Below are 27,301 nucleotides of genomic sequence, written 5' to 3'. Positions count from 1 at the left end.
TCTTATTGTAGGAGGTGTGGCTTTTTTCAAATTAATTGGACTTTTCTGCATAATCCTGAAGCATGTGGCCTTCAGTAACGGTCCTAAATCGAATTTTATTTTATCTTTAAATATTTTATCCATCATTGATCACATTCAGAGATGCACATCATATTATCTTAGAAGGAGAGACCCTGACAAAAGGGACGAATATTTTAACCACCTTTTGCGGAGAGCAACTTTAGACCAAAAGTGCACCTTTTTAATTCTCAGCTTTAGTCATTTATCAGCATAATAACTGTTTTTTTTTTAGAATTAAGGAATGCTCTAATTAACACATCCCTCTGACAGTTGTGCTAAATTGAATTAAGCCTGCGAAGAAAAACAAATCTGTTTCCGCATGCACACGTGTAGAAGTCAGACATTGACCATCGGGATCATTCCGCCAAGGACTGTAAAATGTCACGGTTTCCATCAGTAATAACACGATATCTGCTCCATTTAGGTCCAATAACATCACAGAGTACTAACTAGGACACAGAAATGGTTTGTCTGAAATGGGTTGTGTTGGAATGCTTCCTTGAGGGTTTTTTCACTATTGATTTTCCTACATCACAGGACTAAAATAAATAAAATAATCAGCCGAACTGAGAACTTTGTTACCAAGGCAACTCCGTGTGAGAATGTGGGTCCTTGAATCACATTAAGATGCTGTTAAGCTGCCAGAGAAATGGAGGTCTCAATCTTGATGGAGATGAGGTAGGCACTGAATATTTACAAGTGCTTAAACCAGGCTTTTAAATATCACTAAAAGCTAAAGCAGCACCTGCACACACACAGATCCATTAAATCCACCATCTGTTTCACAGATCATACCAAAGGTCACCAATTTGGAGCCAAGATGACAGTTTTCATGCTCGTCAGTTGAAGTGTCTGGTTCTCTGTTACAAGGAGATTGCATCACCGTTAATGTCCACTGGCTGCCTACAGCTGGACCGATTGGCCGTCTGATGCCCCGCTGGCCGGTGTGCTGGCTGTCCGGGAAGTGAGCATTAGCATCAATCACAGAAAGCGTGTGGCTGCATGAATTTTTAAAGCTGCACATCATTAATAAAAGCTGAACATGCTGTCATAATGTCTGCACATTACAGACACTCATGCATAATGGTGGATTAACATATAATAGGAGAGAGTATGTATAATGAGTACTACCACTAATAATGCAGCTTCATTCATATTACATAGTGAGTTCTAATGAAAAAAAATGAAGCTCTAATTGCTTTTGTGTACACACCAAACAAGAAGAGAGCAAGAAACAAAAACCACAACAACCAACATAAACCAACAACAAAACCTCCAATCTGATTGGCTAGAGCAGGATCATGTCACGGAGAACTGCAATCTGATTGGTTAGAACAGGATTGTGTCAGGGAGAACTGCAATCTGATTGGTTAGAGTAGGACCGTGTCAGGGAGAACTGCAGTCTGATTGGTTAGAACAGGATCATGTCACGGAGAACTGCAGTCTGATTGGTTAGAACAGGATCGTGTTAGGGAGAACTGCAGTCTGATTGGTTAGAGCAGGATCGTGTTAGGAGAACTGCAGTCTGATTGGTTAGAGCAGGATCGTGTTAGGAGAACTGTAGTCTGATTGGTTAGAGCAGGATCGTGTTAGAGAGAACTGCAGTCTGATTGGTTAGAGCAGGATCGTGTTAGGGAGAACTGCAGTCTGATTGGTTAGAGCAGGACGTGTCACGGAGAACTGCAGTCTGATTGGTTAGAACAGGATCGTGTTAGAGAGAACTGCAGTCTGATTGGTTAGAGCAGGATCGTGTCACGGAGAACTGCAGTCTGATTGGTTAGAACAGGATTGTGTCAGGGAGAACTGCAATCTGATTGGTTAGAACAGGATCGTGTTAGGGAGAACTGCAGTCTGATTGGTTAGAGTAGGACCGTGTCAGGGAGAACTGCAGTCTGATTGGTTAGAACAGGATCGTGTCACGGAGAACTGCAGTGTGATTGGTTAGAACAGGATCGTGTTAGGGAGAACTGCAGTCTGATTGGTTAGAGCAGGATCGTGTTAGGAGAACTGCAGTCTGATTGGTTAGAGCAGGATCGTGTTAGGAGAACTGTAGTCTGATTGGTTAGAGCAGGATCGTGTTAGAGAGAACTGCAGTCTGATTGGTTAGAGCAGGATCGTGTTAGGGAGAACTGCAGTCTGATTGGTTAGAGCAGGATCGTGTCACGGAGAACTGCAGTCTGATTGGTTAGAACAGGATCGTGTTAGAGAGAACTGCAGTCTGATTGGTTAGAGCAGGATCGTGTCACGGAGAACTGCAGTCTGATTGGTTAGAACAGGATCGTGTTAGGGAGAACTGCAGTCTGATTGGTTAGAGCAGGATCGTGTCAGGGAGAACTGCAGTCTGATTGGTTAGAGCAGGATCGTGTCAGGGAGAACTGCAGTCTGATTGGCTAGAGCAGGATTGTATCAGGGAGAACTGCAGTCTGATTGGTTAGAGCGGGATCGTGTCACGGAGAACTGCAGTCTGATTGGTTAGAGCAGGATCGTGTCAGGGAGAACTGCAGTCTGATTGGTTAGAGCAGGATCGTGTCAGGGAGAACTGCAGTCTGATTGGTTAAAACAGGATCGTGTCAGGGAGAACTGCAGTCTGATTGGTTAGAGCAGGATCGTGTCAGGGAGAACTGCAGTCTGATTGGTTAGAGCAGGATAGTGTCAGGGATAACTGCATTCTGATTGGCTAGAGCAGGATTGTATCAGGGAGAACTGCAGTCTGATTGGTTAGAGCGGGATCGTGTCACGGAGAACTGCAGTCTGATTGGTTAGAGCAGGATCGTGTCAGGGAGAACTGCAGTCTGATTGGTTAGAACAGGATCGTGTCAGGGAGAACTGCAGTCTGATTGGTTAGAGCAGGATCGTGTCAGGGAGAACTGCAGTCTGATTGGTTAGAGCAGGATCGTGTCAGGGAGAACTGCAGTCTGATTGGTTAGAACAGGATCGTGTCAGGGAGAACTGCAGTCTGATTGGTTAGAGCAGGATCGTGTCAGGGAGAACTGCAGTCTGAATGGTTAGAGCAGGATCGTGTCAGGGAGAACTGCAGTCTGATTGGTTAGAACAGGATCGTGTCAGGGAGAACTGCAGTCTGAATGGTTAGAGCAGGATCGTGTTAGGAGAACTGCAGTCTGATTGGTTAGAGCAGGATCGTGTCAGGGAGAACTGCAGTCTGATTGGTTAGAGCAGGATCGTGTCAGGGAGAACTGCAGTCTGATTGGTTAGAACAGGATCGTGTCAGGGAGAACTGCAGTCTGATTGGTTAGAGCAGGATCGTGTCAGAGAGAACTGCAGTCTGATTGGTTAAAGCAGGATCATGTCAGGGAGAACTGCAGTCTGATTGGTTAGAGCAGCATTTTGAGGGAAGACAATGCAGTATGATTGGTTACAGTGTCAGTAGGGAGGGAACTACAGTCTGATTCCTTACATCATAATGATATAGAGAAATACTGGGATTGACAGTCACAGAGGTCATAGATCTTTTGTGACAACTGACAGAAAGGCCACACCTCCTTTATTACTGGAACTGATAGACACAGAAGCAATGCCTCTTTGACTATAACTGACAGGTATATAGGCCACTCCTTCTTCACCGGGACTGACAGAGGTCATACTTGATTTATTAGGACTGACAGAGACATAGACCACACCTCCTGAACTAGGTAGAGAAGCCACACCTCATTCACTGGGACTGACTGGTACATAAGCCATGCCTCCTTCTCTGGAACTGACAGACAGAGATATAACGCCTCATTCACTGGTACAGAAGCCACACCTCCTTCAGTGGCCACACCTCCTTCAGTGGCCACGCTTCCTCGTTGTGACCGATACAGGTTTTGTATTGGTGTACTTAGTCCTATGTCTGAGCTGTTCTTTAAACCAATAAGAAGTGGCTACAAATATATCACTAGTTATTAAAACTATTATTATTATTTTTATGGTGTGTGTGTGTGTGATGTCATGGCCTCCTGTAATTTGTCTCACTGCACGTGTGTACAATTGCTTTGGCAACCTTTCTTCTTTATTATTCTCTGGAAGAATAAACGGCAATTATACACCGAAAAGGCAGTGACCTCCACGCGACCTTGTCGATTCAAAGACTCTGAGCTTTTGAAAAATTATTGACTGACCAGGTGCTTGTCTGTCATTTTTCAGAAAGATCTACGGTCACCCCACTAAGCTAAACGCTAAAAGCCACCCAAAGGTCATGGAGTGCTGACTCACCGTTGAGTCTGTTCTTTTAATAACAACTATTTCTCTTTTTCTTTCAATTAAACAACAAAGGGAAAAAATAACACTGCCAGTCCACCCAGTGATTCAGATCTTTTCTCTCGCTTCGATGGTTCTGTTCTCGTGAACGGACTTCCTGTGAATGTTAGCAAACCATTTTTAATACCAGACCGTATGTGCTGCTTCTTATTAGTCATGGCCCATTACGGGGGGTAATTCAAAGCTATGAATCATAGGGGGGGGTCACTATGGTGAGTGGGATAAGAACGCCACTTTTCAAGAAGCATTGTGGAAAATGCAAAAATGTCACCCACTAATCTGAATGACCGAAATTACCGAACAGCGCCGCTTCATGTTTTTTGGCAGCCAGGCCTAATTATTCCCAAGCAGGACAAAATTACAGACGTGTGCAAGAGAGGGTGTGAGAGAAAGACAGAGGGAGAACAAACCGTGTTTCCCTTCACGGCTCCTTTAATTAGTATAGGAATCACTTCGACGGAGAGGCCTTTCTCTCACGCCTGGCTGAATCCATATTTAGCAGCCGTGAGACAGAAGGATGAGGGCTGGTTTGAGGGGAAAAAAAAAAAAAGAACAGGTCTTGGTTCAAGTATAAATAACACATTTTTATCTTGAATTTATTATTAGCATATTTTTATTTCATTTGATAGATTATTACTGCTTATATAAATAAGCTGGAACTTGTGTACTCCCACAGGTACATGCGGAGAACTTGCAAAAGTCGACACAGACAGCAACCCATGCTCAGGATCGAACCAGGGACCCTGGAGCTGTGAGGCAGCAAAATACCAGCTGTGCCACCCTTCAGATGAACTGGCAGACACTTACACTGCCACGAACTGGTCAGAGTCTCGGAACAAACAGAAATGTCACTGCCAGACACAACCACAAGAGTACAAATGATGACAAGCCTTTCTGAAAAGAAAAAAAACCCCAAAAAGGAACAGCAACTAGGCATGAGATTTTCACGGTATGATAACCTTAAGCAAAAATATTTCACGGTTTACAGCTCTAAAATGTGTTATTTTTAAATGTCTGGGTAAAAAACTACTTTTTTTTTTTTCCCATTGAACACAATATATTTTCTTTTTACGCAACATATAGAACAGGGGTGTCCAATCTTATCCGGAAAGTTCCGGTGTGGGTGCACGTTTTCATTCCAACCAATCAGAAGCCACACCTGATTCTATTGAAAGCCAAGATCAACTGATTAAACAGGTGGAATCAGGTGTGGCTTCTGCTTGGTTGGAATGAAAACGTGCACCCGCACCGGCCCTTTCCGGATAAGATTGGACACCCCTGATCTAGAATATTTGGAACGGGAGTAAACATGTACGTCAGGTTAAATAATTAAATAAATACTTGAATTCTTCTTAATTAAATGAACATAAATGCAGTTATTGAAGTGAGCCTAAACCTGTAGCTCAACTAGGTTTGTGGAGACATGCTCACTTTCTACTCTTCTACTCAGTCCAAGTTATGATGCAGGAATGTGAGTACGTCCACCTTTCCTGGATCAAGTCTGGAGCCGTGAGGTACGTAATGGTGGAAGACTTCAACAAGAAGTATAGACGTGATACCAGCTAAACTGAATTATTGTACTAAATCGGACAAAGATAAAACTCTGCTCTTCCCCACTCTGTGAAGACACATGTCGGGGGAAACTAGCTGATGTTAGGTAGTTAATTAGCCATGTTATCTGTCTCGGTAGCAAGCCTATAGTATTTATTTCACCAGTGCTAAATGCGCCAACTGTCTTATCTTGTTGCAAATGTTCATTTCAAGACAGCTTTACCTTCCGTAACCGAGAAGGCGTCTCTACTTTCTGCGAAGGCTGAAGAAAGCCCACCTCCCACCTCCCATCCTCACCACATTCTACAGAGGAACTATTGAGAGCATCCTGAGCAGCTGCATCACTGTCTGGTTCGGAGATCATCGGACCGCAAGACTCTGCGGCGGATAGTGAGGACAGCTGAGAAGATCACTGGGGTCTCTCATCCCTCCATCATAGATATTTACACCAGACGCTGCATCCGCAAAGCCGCCAGCGTGACCTCACACACCCCTCACCCACACTCTTCACCATCCTGCCGTCTGGAAAAAAGTACCGGAGCATTCGGGCCCTCACAACCAGACTGTCTAACAGCTTCTTCCCCCAATACTCAGAGACTGGACTGGCACACACACACACTCTAAACTGAACACCATCGCACTCCTATTGCAATATTTGCACATTCCTGCATTTTTGCTGCTAATGTATTTATAAAAATATTTAATTTCTTGTCACTTTTAAACACTTTACCTGGCTGCTACTGCAATAACTGCTATGTCCATATTTGGTATAAGCTAATCTGCTCAATACTCAGTCTTAGCATGTTATGTTTACATTTATACCATCCATCCATCCATCTTCTACCGCTTACTCCTTCTTCAGGGTCGCAGGTCAACCTGGAGCCTATCCCAGGGAGCATCGGGCATGAGGCGGGGTACACCCTGGACAGGGTGCCAGTCCTACATTTATACCATTTTAAATTATATCGGTACTCTTTGGCACCTATCTTTTGCACTACCTGTATATCAGACACTTCCACACTAAAACTGTGTACTCTTCTGCGCTACACCGTCACTTACTATTGTCCTGTTTTAGCACTGTACTGTCCTGTGTTGTTTTGTGTAGCACCGTGAGCCTGGAGGAACGTTGTTTCGTTTCACAGTGTACTGTATCAGCTGTATATGGTTGAAAAGACAGTAAAGCCACTTGAACTTGAACTTGAATTAAGCGAAGAGTGATGGGTGGTGCTGCCGTAGATGGGATATCATATTTGACGGATTGGCTCCTCTAGTGGCCACTCTTCTTAAACACGTCTTACAAGTTGGCTGTCCTTCCTCTTCCAAGCCGTGACCGTCTGAATGTTTTCGGTACCCTGAAAAATTGACTGTCATTTTCGACGGGGGAAAAACTTCCAGGGGTTCACCTCTTTCGGCCATCCTACACACAGGTGACTGACTGCTCGCACCAACCGGAGGGGGAGGGGTCGCACACAACCTGATGAATTCCCGCTTTTCCGTCTTTGACTGTGACCGTGACGTTTTCAAACCGTGGCATACCTTGAAACCGGTAACCGGCCCATGCCTAACACCAACACTATCAGTTTCTCCACGTCGGAAAATACGGAAACGTGATGGCACAAAAAAAAAAAGAGTTACATCCAAAAAAAAATGAGAAGTCAGTCACAAAAATTTCAACTGTTTATCTTCTAAAGCAGTCAAAATGATTGCAAGCTCTTTTTGGAGAAAGAGGAACACCAACACTAACACCAACACATGTGATGGTAGATTGAGCTTTTTGAATAGCAAACAAAGACTCTCTTTCTACTCAATCAGTCACAATTCTCTTCTGAAGCAGTCGAAACCATGACAAGCTCTTTTTGGAGGAGAAACACCAACACTATCGGTGTCTCATAACTTTCAAATACGGAAACCTGATGGAACCCAGCACTTCTGTGTAGCAAATATGTTCTATTCAATCAGCTGCAGTTCTCTTCTAAAGCTCTCTAATGATTTAGAAGGTACACTATCTTTGACGAGCACATATTTGACATAAACATCCAGAAAGCCTTTGCCAGATGCTGAGCCCCCATGATGTCTAGAAATAGACTGTGGATTAAAAGCAACAAAAAAATAATGTTCGTATTTACTTTTCTGTACTTCAAATCTGCTTCAGGCAAAGAAAGCAGCAGAAGTGGGAAAAAATAACTTGGCTTCTTTTTTTAGTTTTAAACAAATGCCCAGCGACATGGGAAAAAAAAATGTACTTTAGCGCACCAGCATGCAGTGGGTGAGAATCACACTGGCCTAAAGCTAAAATAACCCTGATCTTTAGGAAAATGTGTTTCTGAAGTACTTGGACATCAGTAAGCATCCAAACAACCAGGGAGTAGAAGCAGCATTACTTTTCTTTACGAAAACACCAGACTCGGTACATGTTTTCAGTTAGTACGATTTCACTGTGGTCCTCATTTACATATGTAAGATAGTGATGCATGTCATTTATTTGGTTCAATTCTCCACACCCAAGAGCTAGTGATGTGTATTTTGCTCATTTCAAGAACTTGGGTAATCAACACAGAGCTGTTTGTATTAAATAAGGTCTGTTAATGGCGGCTCGTCTTAATTGTAGACAGATTTTCAAGTCCCGCTTTCACATCTCGAAGCCAAATCTATCCGATAGTACATCTTACAATAAAGGGCTCCAATGCTACAAAGCGTTCGAATCTGAAAGATTTTGTATAAACAACGGTTCCTGGCAATCTTAAAAAACAAACAAACAAACGGTGATCTGCTACCATACTTGGCAACGTACTAATACACCTGGCAATGTGCTACCACACTTGGCAATCTGCTAATACACCTGGCAATGTGCTAACACATCTGAGGTTGTTTTGTAACACAACTGATTGTCTGCTAACACACCTGACAATGTGCTGTGACATGTGACATTGTGCTTACACACCTGATAATTTGCCAACACATTTGGCGATCTCTCAATACACCTGGAGGTCTTCTAACGCACCTGGTGATCTGCTAACTCACCTGGCAATCTGCCAATGTAACTAAAAATCTGGCAATGTGCTACAACACACACACACCTGTAGGACTGGTAACACACATGAAGGTCTGCTAACACATCTGGCAATATGCTAAGACACCTACACACCTGGAGGACTGGTAACACACATGAAGGTCTGCTAACACATCTGGCAATGTGCTGAAACACACACACACCTGGAGGACTGGTAACACACATGAAGGTCTGCTAATACATCTGGCAATGTGCTAAAACACACACACACCTGGAGGACTGGTAACACACATGAAGGTCTGCTAACACACCTGGCAACGTGCTAAAACACCCATACACCTGGAGGACTGGTAACACACATGAAGGTCTGCTAACACATCTGGAAATGTGCTACAACACACACACACCTGGAGGACTGGTAACACACATGAAGGTCTGCTAACACATCTGGAAATGTGCTACAACACACACACACCTGGAGGACTGGTAACACACATGAAGGTCTGCTAACACATCTGGAAATGTGCTACAACACACACACACCTGGAGGACTGGTAACACACATGAAGGTCTGCTAACACATCTGGCAATGTGCTACAACACACACACACCTGGAGGACTGGTAACACACATGAAGGTCTGCTAACACATCTGGCAATATGCTAAGACACCTACACACCTGGAGGACTGGTAACACACATGAAGGTCTGCTAACACATCTGGCAATGTGCTACAACACACACACACCTGTAGGACTGGTAACACACATGAAGGTCTGCTAACACATCTGGCAATATGCTAAGACACCTACACACCTGGAGGACTGGTAACACACATGAAGGTCTGCTAACACATCTGGCAATGTGCTGAAACACACACACACCTGGAGGACTGGTAACACACATGAAGGTCTGCTAATACATCTGGCAATGTGCTAAAACACACACACACCTGGAGGACTGGTAACACACATGAAGGTCTGCTAACACATCTGGCAATGTGCTACAACACACACACACCTGGAGGACTGGTAACACACATGAAGGTCTGCTAACACATCTGGCAATGTGCTAAGACACCTACACTCCTGGAAGCCTGGTAACACACATGAAGGTCTGCTACCACATCTGGTGGACTAGTACAACACACCAAGGTCTGCTAACACATCTGGTAGACTCGTCATACACCTGACAATCTACAGATATACCAAACAATGTGCTAACACACCTGGTTCTAATCTAACACACCTGGTGAACTTCTAAACAATCTTTTGCTCTGCTAACACACTTGATAGACTGGTAACAAATTTGGTTGTCTATGAACACACCTGGAGGTCGAGACAGACCTCCTTTATTGCTTAGGTTTACCTTTATATTAAAGTTTCCTTGTGATTCTAAAACTCTTTTGGTTCATTGCTTATCCTCAAACCTACAGTATGTGGGAGATGGGGAAAATTCCCCACAACAGTTAACACACCTGACAATGTGCTAATACACTTGGACGTCTTCTAACACACCAACGAAGTTCTAAAACACCTTTTGAGATGCTAACCCACCTGGAGGTTTGTTTAGATACTACATGGTTTGCTAACACATCTGCCAGTCGGGTAACGTGCCTATCAAGGTAACACCTGGTTATTAAGAGATTTCTAAAGTAGTAAGGAAATGGAAGCAGAGGTAAAAATCACACCGGTCTTTAAAACATCCTCTTAGAAAGTGCTAAATGTTGTTCATTTACAGATCCAGGAAGAACAGACAAAAAAAAAAAAAAAAAAACCAGAAGGGATTAAGCACATTTGTGCCAGTTATACATTTCAAAGTATTTGTATCTGGTGTGATAACTGATTGTTGTCGTTGGTCATGTGGTTGCTTAACAGCTCAGTGTCTAATGACCGATCTGGAAGGCACATAGTCTCAGTCTCAAGCTGCCTCGCAATATGTTCTCATCTCTAACTTAAAAAAAAAAAAAAAAAAAAGAGCTAAACATGTACCAAATTCCTAAGCATTATGTCATCTGCCAAACTATGAATTTTCCTAATTAGGCTTTAGAATTACTCAGAGGATTGAAAGGCAGGACCTTGGACTAGTAATTTCAAGAGAAATTCAGATAGCGGTAAAGGATAAAGTCTCAAATGCAGCATTTAAGATGCTTTTATTGAACTGTTCAGCATGGATGGCGGCTATTAGCATGTGAAAAATGAGTGGTGCTGAAGTGGTACAGTACAATATCAGCAGCAGCAGCAGTCATGTCTACTAAATCGCACACACAGCGTGTGGTTGGTTTTGCTAAACGCTAACAAACTCAATATTGAACTCTCTCTCGTGTTCGGTCCCATTGCCCACATAAAGACGTGACAAGGTTTGGCTCGAATTTCAGGAAATAAATGATCGATAAGGCCAGCTCCGAAGTGGAAATGATGACTCGCATAAGTACTAACCCACCTTAAAATTGTACACAATAACGTTGAAATACATTTCATAGTGTCGTTTTTACCGTACTATTCTAGTCGCAGTGTATTGAAATGCATAATTAATGACTGTCTGAAGCTTAGATATATTTCTCTGTAAAGAACGAGCTATTGGATAGCGATCTAGCTAACCAAGCAACTTACAGTATGTAATAGCTTATGTAATGCATAGTTGAATGCTTGAGATGCTTGATGCTGCCAGGCAACAAATCTTCTAGCTGTTCGCTTCGCCGCTGAGGGATTTGGGTTGGGCCAGTGATCCCGTTTCAACACTGCGTTCACTACGTCTAACGAGAGGACTGGGCTTGTGCGTCGTACAGCAGCATATCAAAGTCATGAGATGTATTCGACGGCATTCTTGGCTCTTACATCCATCCCGGCTCCAACAAGCGTGCAGAAACCTGTGTCACATAAATAAGTTCTAGCAAACGGCAGTGTTTGCCCGATTCACGTATAGCATTTCATGTAATATTCTCACACAAAACCTTTCTATGTTACACCAAAGTTGAACTTGCATTAGCGCAGTATTTGATCCCATAATGTTCATTAATCCAGAGAGATAAATCCTGCTTTAGATCTGGGAAATGAGTAAATGTAAAAGATATGCTAATATCTACCTGCCAGTTTACTACATGTATTAAACGCTTTAATACTGTACACAAACAACCCTCAGTAATTCATTATTTGTATGTAGACTTCCTCTCATGCTGTTCTGATCGAAAGGACTACACATGCTATAAAAAGACATTGATGGCTAACAGTTGGGGTTATGCACACACACACATATACACATTATATATATATATATATATATATATATATATATATATATATATATATATATATATATATATATATAATTGTAATGTAGCACATGGCCTTAGGGGGTTAGTGCAGTGGAACACACTCTATTCTTACACCTGTTGTTCACTCACAAAGCAGTAAAACACTATTAAACCCACAAATTACAGCCTGTATATACCAGAGCCTGAGCAGCTACACTGGCTATCAGTGTGGACTTTAGATGTGATATTACTGAGCTCAGAGAACAGAGTAAGCAAGTAACACAAGCCCATGTTAAGTCAGTGCTAGATTACTCTATATACAAAGGATAACCCATCCCTAACTCCAAAAATAGTACCGATCTTGAAACAATTTACCGAGGAACAATTAAGATAAGTGTGAGTTAGAACGAGAGATAAGCCAATTTGTAAAACAACTGAAGATTAAGATTAGTGTTAGTTAGCACAAGATAGTAAAACAATTCATAAAATCAATTCGCAAAGTTATTCGAAAAATGAATTCATCAAACAATCTGTAAAACAATTTAAAAGCAATTTGTAAACCATGTGACAAATAAAACCAGTGTGAAGTTGAGCGTGAGATGGGCAGAGATTAGTAAAACAATTCGTAGATTAGGGTAAAGTTAGCACATGAGACGAACCAATTCGTAACACGTAAGGTTAACATGAGGAGTCAGGGTTAACTATAGTAAGTTTATAAGAAATTGAAACACATTAACTGTCCTGAATTTGAAATCTACATATTTGATATATAAAAGTAGTTAGAAATTCAGTTCCTGGTATGATTGTATTGTACCTCTTTTAAGAAGGCAGAAGAACATACTTCAGGAAATACTTCATATACTGTCTGTTTAAAAAATAAATAAATAAATAAATAAAATTTCATTTTCCCCCACTCTCAGCCTCAGTCTCACATTACACACCTCACTGCTATAATCATCATAAAGCTTTATGGAGACATTATTCCACTCATCTCTGAAGTTACGCATGTGTTCAGATGTTCCATCACAGAGAACAATAGAGGAAAGGTAGTTAAAGTGCCGTTTTATATGCGTAACATTCATTATGGTTAATTAATTAGAGAAATTCCTATAAACATTTTATCTCGACTAAAGTGCTCTCAGTCATTTTATGTGCTGTAGCACCAGGAAAAAGAATGAGGGCATCATTTTTTCATTATTATTTTATTTAAAAAATGGAAAAAGAATGAGATATAAATTGGAAAGTAATTCAGTTTTGAAAGAGAAGAAATGAAGACTGGAACCATTAGTTATGGGTCAAGTAACTTACTGCTAAATAAAAAAAGTTTATTTAATTTAAATGTAAATTATGGAATAAACCAAGATGTTTGGGTCAAAAAATGAAACAAAAAGCCACTTGCTGATTAAAAAAAGAAGATTTTTTTTTAACTAGAGAAAAATGGAAAAGAATCTAACAAGAAGCTAATTATTTCTATAAATTTAATTGAAATTGAAATTACAGAAAAGATTTTTTTAAATTAAAGTAAATCTAAAATATATATTTTTAAATAGGGATTTTTTAAAAAAAAATTACCACGAAATATGAGTCAAGTAACATTAAAATCACTTATTGATATAAAAAGTAAAAAAAAAAAAAGGGGGGGGGTTACTTTTATTTATTGTAAAGGTCATTTATTTATTGAGGAAAATGATTTAATATTGAACAAGTATAATATATTTGTCTACTTTGTCTTTCTCTATTTTGTCCTTGTCTACTTTTAGGACGTCTGTAAAAATGTGAGGATTTTCTTTTACGTCATATCTATGCAGATATATAGAAAATTCTAAAGGGTTCACAAACTTTCAAGCACCAATAACGGTAATTTTATGCCAGGAAACACAGTTTTTGTTGGTTATTACTAATCATCAAGAGGCAGACGCAAATACCTGTTGTTCAGTGTGAGCATGCTTGTGACAAAATAATAGGCAGGAGACATGCTGCAGCACCACATCTGCCCAGACACTCAGACTTTAACTAAAGACAGGAGTCACTCGAGTGACTGACAGGAAAGCGTGGAAGGAAGACAGTGGGAATGAGCGATGTTACTTTGGCTGGCAGACATGTGCAAGAATGAGACAGCTTCAAGAAAAGTGGGTGGGAAAGACACCCTGATTTACCACTGTATACATATACACATATTTCTATGAATAATATTAGTTTAACAATTAAAACCGTCATTAAAGACTGGCTGGACTACAAGGCCGAAGCTTTTTGTACAAGATGAAGAAAAAAAATCCCACTGGATGTCGATTTTTTGGGCAAAGATCACAAGCTCCAGATGTTGAGGAATAGACAGTACGGAATACAAAATAAAAGTGAGAAATGTACCTCTAGTGGAAGTTAAACAATTTGCATATTATTCTGCGTTATGCTAAGCCATTTATGATCGGGTGTATCGTGTAACTCGAACCGTATTCAGCATTCAGAATCCGAATGAGCGTCTTTTCAGCATAATTCTTTTACATGATACTCTTTTCTATGAATATGGAAGGCTTTGTTCTTCATCCACAATGAGAATTTCTATATCAGACACATACAGAGAGTACAGTATCAGTATCAGTAACTTCTCACAGCTTTGCTCTCAGTAAAAAAAAAAAAAAGGTTCCAAACTGTACCTAGCCTTTGTGGCTTTTATATATATATCTTTCATGTGGAAATGTGGTTTAAATGAGTGCACCTTTAAAAAAGATATAAGGTAGATAATTGGACTGTGAGTTCCTTTTAGAGTAAAGCTTGCATGCATACACCATATTGTGTATGTACCGTTTTAAAAAGATACACACTAAAGGTACACCACAGAGACAAGGAAAGGGTTTTTTAGTACCGTTAGTACCTTTTTTTTTCTGAAAGTGCATACGTGAATGTATTTGTATTGTTTAAGGTATCTTTTGTCACAGATTCCCCTTCTCAGGTTCTGAGAGCAGCGAGCTTTGTTTGCACATTATGGCTTGTGTTTTCCCATTTTTCCCATGTGCCTTTGTTTTGGGTCTAGTCCTGTCTCCTGCCCTGACCCATTTTTGGTTAGTTCTCCTAACGTGTGCACCTGTTCCATGTTTAGCCTTTATTTAGTTTTTCTGATTTCTGCTTGTCGTGTGTTTTGTTGCAAATTCTTATCGCATATTTCCGACTTCCGAGTCTCATTTTCGACTTTGATCTGTTATGCCATGATCTACCTACTGCTTGACCTATGCAAGGGTACAGAGAGCAGTACATTACCGAGAAACGGTACTTAAGTAAAAGTACAGGCTAGCCTACTGTCTCAAAATCTTACTTAATTTAAAGTAGAAGCACAGAGCCAAAAATCTACTTGAGTGAACATCAAAAAGTATCCGTGAGTATTTCACCATACTCAAGAGTATCGGTAAATATTTATGAAATATTCTGCTAACTGGAGGGGGCATGATGGCTTAGGGGTTAGCACATTTGTCTTGCATACTTGCAACTTGGGTAGGGGGTTCAAATCCCACCTCTGCCCTGTGTGTGCAGAGATTGCATGTTCTCTGTGCTTTGGGGGTTTCCTCTGAGTACTCCAGGGTACTCCGGGTCCTTCCTCCCCGAGTCCAAAGATATGCGCTGTAGACAGATTTCCACACTGTCCATAGTGTGTGAATGTATGTGTGAAACCTCAAGCTAGCTTACCTGAGCATGCTTCTCATAATCTGATTGTTTTGATTCGTTTTTACTGTATGCTTTGTTGGTAAACGCAACAGAAGTGAACATCAGCTTAAAGACACAGTTAGCACAGTTGTCCACAGTTTCTTTTGAATCTGACTGGACGTCTTAACGGGAACGTTTTAAATAAGAGAGAACAGCTTCACTTCGTTAGAATTCGAAAAGACAGACGACTGTTAAATGATCTTAACTGACATATGGACCGATAATTTTGCGATTATATTTTAGCTAAAATAACTTTGGAGGATGAGCACATGGGTTAAAACTCTGCAGTAGTCACATTCTCTGCAAACATTTTAGCAAAACATGAGGCTCATTTTTCAGGGAACATCCCACCGTGCCAGACGAAGCACATCAGAAACTCGCAGCTTAGAGGATGACTAAGATGGCCGCCAGCAAGTATGTCACACTGATGTTGTTAATGGAGCAAACTCTGGAGCTAGAGTTACACTGCAGAAATCGCACCGAGAGAACGAAATATGGAAATAACACACCTGTGCAAAAACGCCCATGGTGGTGTCTTCTTTTATTCTGATGTTTTGCTATTAAGAGGAAATGGAAACTGTCCATCTGGCATAGTCGCACGGTAAATAAAATAAAAAATAAAAAAAAATAAAAAAAGAGAAAAGAAAAACTCGGGAAAGTTAGGAGTAAAGATTTCAACCCTCCTGAAATAATAGGACCTGAATAAAATATTAGGCACATGAAGATATACAAAACCTTCAATCTTGAGAGGGTAAAAAAAAAACCTGTAGAATATTAAGAACACTTTCAGATAGAGATGGATATCTCAAAAAAAAAAAAAAAAAAAAACTAGCATAAATAATAAATGCATAAAGATTACGAAGGTCACCACAAGATGTAAAGCACTGCTGAGCACAGAAAAGAGGAAAGTAGGCCTTATTTCTTTCTGAAAAGAACGGGACGCATTAACAACACGTTAACACCATTCCGTTTTAACGCCACTATTTTCAGCACCATTAATGCATTTATCTTGTTCCCTGATCCTTTGTATTCTAGTTTCGTCTGCGCCGCAACTCGCTATGATTGAATCCCGAAGAAGCTGAGACTGTTTCTTTCTCTCTTTTTTAATTTTTTTATTTTTATAACAGAGACTGCTGCATTTCCATGTAGTGACCGCAATGATAACATAAAAAGAGACGCGACTCTAATGCAGGGATCTCTGGATCACACATAGCAAAGCAGAAGAATGAAAAGAATGTTAGCACAGATAATAACATGCAACAACACGAAACAGACCAGAGTCTTGTGAACATCTGCAACGGAGTAGTTGTGCCATCTTGAACAGAGATTATCACTGTATCAGTAGAACATTACATTCCACAGCAATCTATAGGCAAATCTTGCAACATTGACGTATAGTTTGGTGTAAATGATTCGTTTTAAGGGAGGAAAAGAATGAGAATAAAAATCCTAACTAATATATGAGGGTTTCAGCATAAGTGCTTGGATCCCTAATAATAGGGAAAAAAGAAAAAGAGGTTGCCAAGCACTAAGTTCTGTTTGCTTCACAACTTCAAGGTTTTGGGATTTGAATCCCTGGGTACTCTGGTTTCCTCCCCCAGTCCAAAGACATGCGTTGTAAGTTGATTGGCATTTCCAAATTGTCCGTAGTGTGCGATTGTGTCCTGCGATGGGTTGGCAAACCCATCCAGGGTGTCCCCCGAATTGTGGGATAGGCTCCAGGCCCTGTGTCGGATCAGTGGTATGGAAAATACATGGGCGGATGGATAGTTTCTGGCCCCTTTTAATGGTAATAACAACTAAGAAGGAGAGCAATCCAAAAATAAAATCGAATAAACCATTTACTGTACCAGTAACACTGTATAGTGGGCATCACTCCATGCTTGGACCCCTAAACAGAATCCAAACAAAAATCCAGAGGCTTGCAAGAACTTTCCAAAAAGAAGAAATAATAAGGAGTAAAAAAAATAATAATAATAAATAAAGAAATAAAAAACCTTTCTCTTTTTTTTTTTTTTTTTTTTTTTTACAGGCCCAAGATATCTGGTTTGGAAGATGTCGTTTAAACTTACTAACAGTTCATTCAGTAATACTTCAGCATAATAACTGGGGTCACTGAGTGCTTGGACCCCTGACGAGGTTCAGTAAGATTTCAGTATAGCAGGGTCACATAATAATCCACGCATATTAATTCGCAGGTAGTGAGTGTGCATAGAGATGATGAAAACAGCAGTTATTTGCTAACCGTAACAGTTTCTAGGTGCTTTATTTATTGTTTCTCATAATCCACATTATTCTCCCGGATGTGACACGGTGCTTAGGGTCTGTATGGCTGCCAATAGAACTGCCTTCCTTCTCTTTATTGATGATGTGACACAATGCCAATACAATGCCAGCAGCAAATAAATTCCACCAAATACCTCACAACTCACTGGACAGTGCTTTCTCATGATGACAAACCACTAAAACAACCACTGAGGAAAATTCGAGCATTGCCTACAAAACAAACAGGAAGTGAAACATTGAGAGGTACGTGGCCTGATGTGACCTTGGTGGTACTAGTTTCCTTTCTGCCAATGATCAATGGGCAACTGGGATGATGGTAAGGGCGAACCGTAATGTAATTATTTATAAAATATCATCCTGCAAGACATTTAAAAAAAACAACAACAACAATAAAACACAAGTATCAAATTAATAAAATTACGGTCTCATATTATTACATGTATTTTCAAAATAAAAGCTGTGTTTGGCATTCCCATGGCAACCCGTGTTTTCGATAACCACTGGGTCAGTCCAGCCTAGTGCATAAGTTTTTACATCTTTAGGACAAAATGTGAAAGACGAATACATTTAATTTCATGTCAAAGAATTTAAAGTTTATATAATGAAAATATTCCTTCAATATAATGTATTCATTCATTTATACACTGTAGGCTGAAACAAATATTCTCTAATAATGATTTGTTATAATTTAGGAAGGGAAATAAATCTTCATAAAAAAAATAATAATTGCACTTATTTAATTTTATGGTTTAACAACAAATTTCATTTAGTGTACGCAGAATGCCCAGTCATCAATCTGCCGAAGTAGGATAGTAGAGAAACGGACCTGGCAACCCAACTGTTCTGCCGTCTAGCAAAAGGCTGCAATATGAAAGTTATTTTAACTCATTTTGTCTTAATTCATCATTCTTTGTTCTTCTCATTTCATCTAAAGTTTCCCCCCTTGATAAATGACTTTCTTGCCACTTCCAGAATGACTGTAATTTAAAACACTAATTTACAACACTTGGGTTTGCGTCTCTGTAAATACACAATGCTTTCAAATGCACACGAGGGACCAAACGGCATCGGCGTGATGTAATCCCACAGCAACATCAAGAAATAAAGCATGTACAGAGGACCGGATGTAAGCAGAAACAGCTCAGTGACTCAGGAATCTCCGCAGACCAAATTAATGACAGCGCATGCGGTAACTTGGAGTAGGTTACAATTATTCATATAATTAACCATATAATAGTTACTGTAATTAACTAATCAGGACATGAGTCACTGCATCAACGCTCAAGCGCAAATAATATGTAGCTACGCTAGATATAGTCTTTTGATCATGTAGATACTAGTAATTAAAATGTCGTTAGAGCTCCGAGCCCTCAGAGAGCACAAATAAGAGCATCAATCCAAGGAAGCACAAAGCCAAGAAATACAAAACGAGGAAATACGCAATCGGATTTGGGCAAAGGTAGTTGTGCGAGGAATTCATAGCAACTGTAACAACCAAGAAGGATTTACTAGGACTTTAACTCCGCCCCTTGCCCTAGCAACACCGTGTCGCTTTACTTTTGGCGAGCTTCGTCCGCTGTACTAATATGAAGAACGCGAATACTTTTTTCAGTGTCGCTTGCTACTAAGAATAAAACTTCTACTAGTTGGTCTTATGATTAATTCTAGTTAACTAACTAAAAATTGCTAGCAAAATTTCCAGAAGCATGGGAAGTTTTGGACAAAAGTCATTTACTGGGCCTCACTTATCGCACTGGATACACTGAATTAATTTGGATATCGTTCACAGCAGCATTTACACATGAAAATCCAGTTCAGAAAAATGTTCACATCTGACATTGTGTGTAAGTTTCAGTACAAGGAGGCTCACTGATAAGAACCTAAATGATCGGCTCCAGATCGTATAATTGTTGATGAGTTACTGCGATTTTACATACAGGTTTTATACGGGTTTAAATCACTTATTCATTTCAACTCGACCCCAAATTATGACCATTTAGACAAACCTAGTCACGGTCATATTAATGACCTGGAAAGAATTATGTAAAAAACAAATCCATAAATCCATACATTTAGATGAATAATCCTAGCATATAATTAGGACAAAAAGTAATGGCACCCCATAAAAGAAGGAAACATCAATGTGTGTTTGTGTTAGGTGCAGTGGCGGAGCTGCATTACTGGAAAATTTAGGCGGCACGTATTCACTGCTTTTGCGAGCTTTGCCTTTTATGGAGCGTCTTTAATGGTCCGAATTAATTAACTGTACGAGGAAAAGCAGTGAAACTTTTGACATCTGACAGGAACGTTTAGTTTGGCCATGAAAACATTCACACACTGTCACGTACTGTAATGTAGGTTAGGGCGGATCCAATTGCAGTTAAGGGCTTTAATGAAGATTATAATATCCAGAGGGTAAGGCAAAAAACAAACAAAGACAGGCAGTGCTCAGGCGATCAGGACAACAGGCTAGAGCAGGTAAGGCAAAAATAAAGGTCAAAGGCAAAGCAGAATCAAAACCAGAATAGACAAAACAATGGAACGGCTTGGTAATAAACAGAGACTATGGCAACTGATCGGATTACTTCGTGAAGACCTTGTGAATGAGCAGTCTCTTAAGCAGTGTTTTGTGATTGTCCGTGTGATTGAGAACAGGTGTGTGTGATTAGTCCTCACAGACGGTGACGTGTCTGTGCGTTCCATTGGGAGTTGTCGTCGGTCATGTTTGTAGTCCGTGGTGCCTACAAAGTGCAATATGGTGTCTCACACACTGTCATTTCAGGCCTATTCCTTTTCTGTTATTCCTGTTATATTCCACTGTCTTAAACTGATAATTCACAGTAATGTTGCCTTTCTTTCCTACACTGATTCCTACAAATATATTTGAGTTTACGGGTTTATAAATGCTCCAGTTACACATTTTATACATACAGAGCTTCAATCTCAGCAACAACTGACATCTGAATTGCAATTTTCTCAATTCTCAATATAAAGCGACAAATCCAAACAAGTGGCTCGATAAGTTCCTCAGACCAATCTTATGGCACGTCTGGTCCGACCTAGGCTAGAATTTCTGTCTACTAGTGTTTTAGCGGAATTTTAAAAAACACACTGGACAGGCCGCGCCCACAGCTGACAATCCTAGCAGACACTACACACCCACATGCGACAGACTGCAAGTGAATTGTTACAACCTAGTTAAGTTATAAGAAAAGTTAAGAAAAGTTATAACCTAAGGCTACATTATTTGGCCAAAACTCATGAACTCAAACGTAGCAGCTAATTACATTCAAACCAAGCTGAAACCGAACGTAAGTTCTACTGGTGCAGCCGGCTGCTGGATCTTTCTAGTGACAGCCCGAAGTCTGTCTCATGAGAATACACTCAAGGTGACTTTCTGAAATATCGATTACAAACTTCTGGGACAAACTGAAAGGGAAGCAAGGAAATAAAAAAATAAACGAAATCCAAGTGTTTACAGCATGCACTGCACATCTTGCAGGCTGAGGAACGAGGAAGGGTCAAAGACTCTTAGACAGAGACAAAAGAGGAGGAGAAGTGTGGATACAGTGAATCAGACGGATCCTAAATGGATCTAATTTCCCATCTACGGTTTCACGGATTCACCATCCATCAAACATAATACCTTCGGCAAAAACGAAAAAATCATAGAGTGAGAAAAGAGAAAAAAAGGGTTCTTGGGGGTAAAAAGAATGGTCTTTTATCATCTTGGCAGTGTGTGTGTGTGTGTGTGTGTGTGTGTGTGTGTGTGTGTGTGTTTCAGACATCTGACGCAATTATGTGGACACTATACTTACTATATAATTATGAGCACAGAATGGATAAACACAACGTCAGGCCAGAGATAATACCTGATAAGTGCCATGATCACTGTAATTATACATATTGGCAATTGGTCTGTAATTAGAGGCCACTGGCAAACGTTTTGTAATCAGATAAACATGGTGTGTCTGTGTTTAAGTGACTTATACCCTCACAACTTATTAATGACCCACACCATGTCTTTACAATTTGTAAAAAAAAAAAAACATGTTGGAAAGCGTATTGTAGCCCATCTTTATGAATAAAATGAATTGTATTGTCACATATGGGGCGTTTAAAAAAGGCTTTTATTAAAGAGAGGCAGGCAGGCAAATCCAAATCGTGATCGAAAATCAAAATCCTAAAACTGGCACGGGTCAGGCGATGTACAGACACGGGAAAACCAGAAACACAGACAAGAAACCAAAAACGCTCGGCGTGAGGGGAAATCTCTGACATGTATGAATTCTATTTTCCAGAAAACACGGCCCTATTAAGTTACAAAATACATCATTAAAAATAAAATTATAGTTGATGGAGAAATTATAAGAATTAAATATAAAAAAAGACAGAAAGAATTATACATACCCAATGGTATACCCATATTTCCACATATTCCCACAATACCACAAATGCCTTTAAGGACATTTCCATATATGGACTCAATGACACACCCACATTTCCATATATGGACTCAAAGACACACCTGCATTGCCATAAATGGGCTCAATGGCACACTCACGTTTCCATAAATGTACTCACTGTCATGCTCATGCTTCCATATATAAACTTAGTGACATGCTCAGATTTCCACAAATGCATTTAATGACACACCCACATTTCCATATATGGACTCAATGAAGCCCACATTCCCATATATGGACGGCCTCAAAAAAAATATAAATAAATAATCAGCAGTTATTTTAACACTTTTATTTAACAATTTTATGAAATTTAAAAAAAAGTAAGTAAGTACGTAAATATATAAACAAACAAACAAACACTTTTTGAGTATGAGATTTTAATTTTGGATTATTTGTTTCGCCCGCTCCCTCCCCCCCCCCCCCCCTCTTTGTTTTTCCTTGAGTTCATTTATTTCCATGAATCTGATGAATATTGTATAGTGGATTATAATAATGACATAATTTTACATGATAATTACACGTTAATTACACACCAATTAAACAATTATGCTTAATGAGTATTGACACCCTGCAATTAGCCGCTTTATTTTTGTACTCAATCAAGAAAATGAAGTATTAAAATTGACTATTCATTGATGATTCAAGTACTCACTGAATAAAGTGTGCGTGTGTGTGTGTGTGTGTGTGTGTGTGTGTGTGTGTGAGTGTGTCTGTGTGTGTCTGTGTGCATGTGTGTGTGTGGGCAGTGTAGCTGCCTGTCACTGTGTGTGTGGAGAGGCTCAGTATGATAGAAGTCCTGCTGGCACTGAGGAGATAAGGAGAAAGAACACACTCAGACGGACACATACACACACATACATACACACACACGCGCGCACACACACACACACACACACACACACAGTCAGACAGACACATAGAAACTTGGCCACACAGTGGAGAGCTGTGCTAGAATATAAAAACACACATATGAATGCACGCACACACACACACACACAGGAAGGCTTTACTAGAATTTACTCAGCAGCACCTGTCCTACGCACACTGCAGTCAACTGAAGTGGACACACACTGCTTACAGTATGCGACAATTCAATACAGATTCACTCTCTCTCTCTCACACACACACACACACGCGCACACACACACACACACAGGAGGTTAGAATTGTACAATCATACACCCACTCCTGTCAGATTCACTACATGTATGAGAAGTTTAGCAGTCAAACCTAACTGTAATTAAACTTGATTATTTCTCATATAAAGCACTTTATTAATATTCTGCCAACACATCTGAGGAAAATGTTGATATTCCAGTCATTTCTGTGTCATTTTTGTTGTCATTCTACCTTTACAAAGTCTATATAAAAGACTTAACAGCTACATGCTAGCTAGCCAAAGTGTTTAAGCTGTGTCCCTATTTCAAATATTTCATTATTATCTAAAACGCAGTTCCTTCCGGCAATCCATGACATATTTTATTGTCTTAACTCCACATTTTGTTATCCAGCCTGTCAAAAATGGTAGGATTGTTTTAGCTGGATAGTGTTAGCATAAGTGAAGTGCAAATCTAGCTCACTCAGTAACGTACGAACGAACAAAACCAAACAACAACAACAACAAAAAATCTAGCTTAACATTAATTATCCATCATATTCTGTAATTAAAAGCAAGTTTGCTAGTCAGATTAAGCTAATATTAAGTTAAGTATACTCCACGCCCTATGGTGCTAGCTAGCAAACTAATATTTTGTTGCATGTTTAAATCTAGTATGTTATGCTACGCTGTAGGTTGAACCAAAGAATTGAAACAAAAAACAAGTTGAGATTTAAGCTGCTCTCTTTGATTTGGAATTCATGGCATGTAGTCAAATGGCTGCACTAACAAGAAATAGCTAATTGTTTTCTTTCAAAAGCGTCCTTTTCAAACAAGGCTGGCCGACTCTCACGTTTCATCTTGGGGTTTTCAGGAAAGGCTAATTTATGGATCTCTGACTGAAGTCATATAAAATCTAAAGTTCAAGTGATTATTCCACCAGAAATGCTAACATGGCGAGTAAGCACTGAGCACTCAGCATGATCTTATTTAGCGTTAGCAACATTTACTAATTCTCTCATCTCATTTTCTCATTCTGTATAACGAGCCTGGCAAAGTGCTGATGCAGGATCTTTTCTTCCTGTCCATGCAATCGGCCATGAAAAGGCATAGGTGTCGATCCGAGGGTCTCTGATGCTTTTTTTCTTCCTCTATCATGTTAGAATATACAGACGTGACGCTACACTACACTGACCAAATAAGTATTTCAGGTCGACGGCATGAATAAGCACTAACCCTGTCATGGAACTCTAAGAGCTACAGGATTCATATCCCGATCCCAAACCATATCTTACCAATTTGAACCCATTAGCAGTCACACACGCATGCACACACTCACGGATTGACCAGAATTGAGATGGATGTTCCAATACTAGTGACTGACACACATCCCAGTCAATAAACACCACATTTATGAAACCTGCATTAGCTGACAGGCTAAGTATGATGCTAAAAACGCAGCCTAGCAATCCATCGATCGCCTCATTACTCTCCGTAGTGCGGTCGAAAACATATTTCCAGTCTATTGAACATGCTAATGTAGAAAACATTAGCAACATAAATTGAAATGCTGCCCACTGGTCTGGATATTGTGTGCCTTTGTGCTACTAGCATAGAGCAATGATTTCCAATGGAAACTCGTCAGCCAAGAAAAAGCATTTAAGCACTCTGTTTTATAGCGTTATCGCTCAAACAACTATTTGTACCTTCATAATCACACACACACACTGAGGTTAAAATTGTATTATTATTCAGCTGCTTGTGTCACAGGTTCACCGTGTTTACAAGACGTTTAGCAATCACTGCTAAGTGTAATTAAACTGTAACATTTTGAATAAGGAGCATTTTCTTAATGATTTACCAACACATTTGAGGAAAATGTCGATATTACAGACATTTCGGCGTCATTTTTGAAATCATTTGGCTTTTCCGAAGCTAGTTATTTTTATGCTTAGTGCAATCTGGCAAAAAAGTAATAATAATAAAAGTTTAACGATATACGATATCTATCACATTATTTCAGAATTGCTAATACTCAACAAAAAAATTAGACCGCCAAGAAACAGCATTTGAGCACTCTACTTTAAAATGTAAACAACCGTTAAACTTCCATCATAATTTTGAAATAGAATAAAATAAATAAATAAATAAACACTGCTAATTTGACAGGTGGTGTATCACTGTGGAATTCCCTCTGGCCGAGCGTTTTTGTGTCCAGATTGCTGGGCTAAATTGTCAAAGCCAGGTCGTCTAATCACTTTGTTTTGGTCTGGGAAGTGTTCCAATCCCATCAGTAGGAAGATGGCCATATAAGAAAATTACTATTCCAGACATGTGGGCTGTAAAATGACTGAAACGTTGAACTGAAGTCAGTTCTCTGGTCAAGCACCATGATTTGCTTAGCAGGAGGTGAAAGAGTTACTCCACCGAGTAACTCTGAGCAGCTTTTGCTGTGAAATGAACTCAAATCACGCAGAAGAAAGATAGTTTTATCATAAACAGTTTCAGCTAGACGTCAAATGGAAAGAAATACAGTTATTGATGTTCGCTAAATCCTGAAATACTCTGATTTGTAGCTACACGATCTACTGTATAAAGCACAGCCAGTCTAAAATTATCTGCTTTTCATTTGCATTAAAGTCTCAGCTTTAGCATGGCACCTAGCCCTGCCCACTTTAGCACATCAACTGCCTCAGCCACTCCCACTTTACCTCCCTATTGGTCTCTATACTGTACCCCCTGTGACCTATGTAAATCTCATAGAAACTGTTTGACTTCTGGCTCTGTTGAATTGTCACTGTTAGCATAAACGTGCTAAAACACTCACCAGAGATGAAGGCTCTTCCTGTGTCATTCATCTCATCATGTGTTCTCCTAGGGAATTCTGGGTAATAAGATCAATGCCACCTGAAACACAGAGAGAGACAGATATTAATGTGTACCACTGACACTATTACCTCGCTATAACAGGTCTTCAAGTTTGAACTTGTTTTGACCCTATTTGCTTTCCATATTTATTATTCTTAGCAACTTCACCGCATTCGTTTATTCCTTGTTTTTATAATTTAACCATAATTGTAGCTAATGGTTTAAGGTTAGCTAATGTTTGCTGCCAGGCCAATAAAATAAATGCCAGTGACATCATTGATCACAACTATATTCAAGGAACACCCGCTCAAAGTTGGTCTTATTTCCATGTTTCCATGTAGCTACACACCCACATGTCCAAATATAGAGTCAATACCACACCCACACTGCCATGTATATGGATTCAAAGCCACACCCACAATTCCACATATGGACCATATTTACATGTATGGATTCGATTTCACACCTACAATTCCATATATGGACTCAATGCCAGCCCCACATTTACATACATGAACTCAGTGACACCCACATGTCTATATATAAAATCAATTCCACAACCATATTTACATATATGGACTTTGTGTCAGTTATTTCCATATGTGGACTCAATGCCACACCTACTCAATCTTATACCCATGAATTCATAAATGAATTCACTGCCACAACCACATTTCCATTTATGGATTCATTGCCACAACCACATTTCCATATTAGGCCAAAATGACACAACTACAATTCCATATATGAACTCACACT

The 27,301-nt window shown here is 39.8% G+C and overlaps 1 protein-coding gene across 1 annotated transcript in view; it reads right to left on the bottom strand.

The window, feature by feature from the left end:
• lrfn1 (leucine rich repeat and fibronectin type III domain containing 1) overlaps positions 1-27,301 on the bottom strand; it is a 76,522-nt gene that overhangs the window by 11,752 nt on the left and 37,469 nt on the right. The window contains exon 3 of the mRNA XM_053646787.1: positions 26,502-26,581. The gene's annotated coding sequence lies outside the window, so the exon portion shown is untranslated. The remainder of the gene's footprint in view (positions 1-26,501; positions 26,582-27,301) is intronic.

This window comes from Ictalurus furcatus, chromosome 17 (genome assembly GCF_023375685.1).
Source record: "Ictalurus furcatus strain D&B chromosome 17, Billie_1.0, whole genome shotgun sequence".
Taxonomy (NCBI): domain Eukaryota; kingdom Metazoa; phylum Chordata; class Actinopteri; order Siluriformes; family Ictaluridae; genus Ictalurus; species Ictalurus furcatus.
The sequence above is the reverse complement of the archived record's forward strand: the minus strand, read 5'-3'. Positions and strand labels throughout refer to the sequence as shown.